This window comes from Cebus imitator, unplaced genomic scaffold, assembly GCF_001604975.1.
Source record: "Cebus imitator isolate Cc_AM_T3 unplaced genomic scaffold, Cebus_imitator-1.0 Scaffold375, whole genome shotgun sequence".
Lineage (NCBI taxonomy): Eukaryota > Metazoa > Chordata > Mammalia > Primates > Cebidae > Cebus > Cebus imitator.
The window spans coordinates 289,941-292,144 of NW_016107690.1; positions in this window are offsets into that span (position 1 = coordinate 289,941).

The window sequence follows — 2,204 nt, forward strand, 5'->3', positions numbered from 1 at the left end:
AATTGCCTGAACCCAGGAGGCGGAGGTTGCGGTGAGCCGAGATCGCGCCATTGCACTCCAGCCTGGGTAACAAGAGCGAAACTCCGTCTCAAAAATAAAAAGAAAGAAACCCTGTCTCTACTAAAAATACAAAAATCAGCTGGGCATGGTGGCACACGCCTGTAGTCCCAGCTACTCAGGAGGCTGAGGCAGAATTGCCTGAACCCAGGAGGCAGAGGTTGCGGTGAGCCGAGATCTCGCCACTGCATTCCAGGCTGGGTAACGAGCGAAAATCCGCCTCAAAAAAAAAATAAATAAATAAATAAAACATGAACTGTGCATGGTGGTGCACGCCTCCCGTCCCACATACTCGGGAGGCTGAGGCAGGTGGATTGCTTGAGCCCAGGAGCTCCAGGCTGCAGTGAACCGTGATTGTGACATTGCACTCCAGCCTGGATGACAGAGCAAGACTGTCTCAAAAACAGTAATAAAGGTGTCAAGTTAGATTAGGGCTGAAGGCTGTGGTTTGCTAACCTTTGTTAGAGACGCTTAGACACAGCGTTGACAACAGGCAAAATTCCCTGTTCTCATGGAGTTGACATTCCAGGAGAGAGATGAACAACAAACACCATCAAAAGCTAATTACAGTGCCAGGCACAGTGGCTCACACCTATAATCCCAGCACTTTGGGAGGCCGAGGTGGGCAGATCACCCGAGGTCAGGAGTCCGAGACCAGCCTGGCCTGCATGGTGAAACCCCGTCTCTACCAAAAATACAAAAATTAGCTGGGCGTTGTGGTGCATGCTTGTTAATCCCAGCTACTCAGAAGGCTGAGGCAGGAGAATCGCTTGAACCCGGGAGGCAGAGTTTGCAGTGAGCTGGGATCACGCCATTATACTCCAGCCTGGGCGACAGAGGGAGTCTCCATCTCAAAAAAAAAAAAAAAAAAGAGACAGAGTCTGGCTCTGTCATTCTGTCATCTGGCTGGAGTGTAGTGGCGTGATCTCAGTCACTGCAACCTCCGCCTCCCGGTTCAAGCAATTCTCCTGCCTCAGCCTCCCGAGTACCTGGGATTAAACACGCACACCACCACACTCGGCTAATTTTGGGTATTTTTAGGAGACACGGAATTTCACCATGTTGGCCAGGCTGGTCTCAAATTCCTGACCTTAAATGATGCGTTTGCCTCGGCCTCTCAAAGTGCTGGGAATACAAGTGTGAGCCAACGTGCCTGGCCAGGTTTTTTAAATTATAAGTTGTATTTGTTTTGGTGAAGTTTAAGATTCACAAGAAGTTGCAAAAATAGTAGACAATTTTGTGCGCCTTTCTCCCAACTTCCCCCAGTGATAACATTTTACGCAACTGGCCAGACGTGGTGGCTGACACCTGTAATCCCAGCACTTTGGGTGGGCGAGGTGAGTGGATCACCTGAGGTCAGGAGTTCGAGACCAGCCTAGCCAATATGGTGAAACCCCGTCTCTAGTAAAAATACAAAAATTAGCAGGGCGTGTTGGTGCCTGTAATCCCAGATACTTGGGAGGTCAAGGCAGGAGAATTGCTTGAACCTGGAAAGCGGAAGTTGTGGTGACCTGAGATCCTGCCATTGTACGCCAGCCTGAGCAACAGATCGAGATTCTGTCTCAAAAAAAATAATAATAAAAAATTGCTGAGCATGCTTCTAGAAACTGCCAGACCAAGGTGTTTCCACGTTAGCTGCTTTCCCATTGACCCCAGTTCTCTGATGATGAAAGCCAGGATCCGATGGGAACCACCTGCTCAGGCCCTGGCCAAGCCACTTTTTTTAATTAGAGTCCCACTCTGTCAACCAGGCTGGAGTGCAGTGGCATGATCTCTAATCACTGTAATCTCCGCCTTCTGGGTTCAATCTAATCTCCTGCCTCAGTCTCCCAAGTAGCTGGGATCACAGATGCACGCCAACACACCCAGCTAATTTTTGTATTTTTAGTAGAGGCAGGGTTTTGCCATGTTGGCTAGGCCAGTCTCGAACTCTTGACTTCAGCTGATGTACCTGCCTTGGCCTCCCAAAATGCTGGGATTACAGGCATGAGTTACCACACCTGGCCTTTTCTTTTCTTTTCTTTTCTTTTTTGAGACGAAGTTTTGCTCTTGTTACCCAGGCTGGAGTGCAATGGCGCGATCTCGGCTCACCGCAACCTCCGCCTCCTGGGTTCAGGCAATTCTCCTGCCTCAGCCTCCTGAGTAGC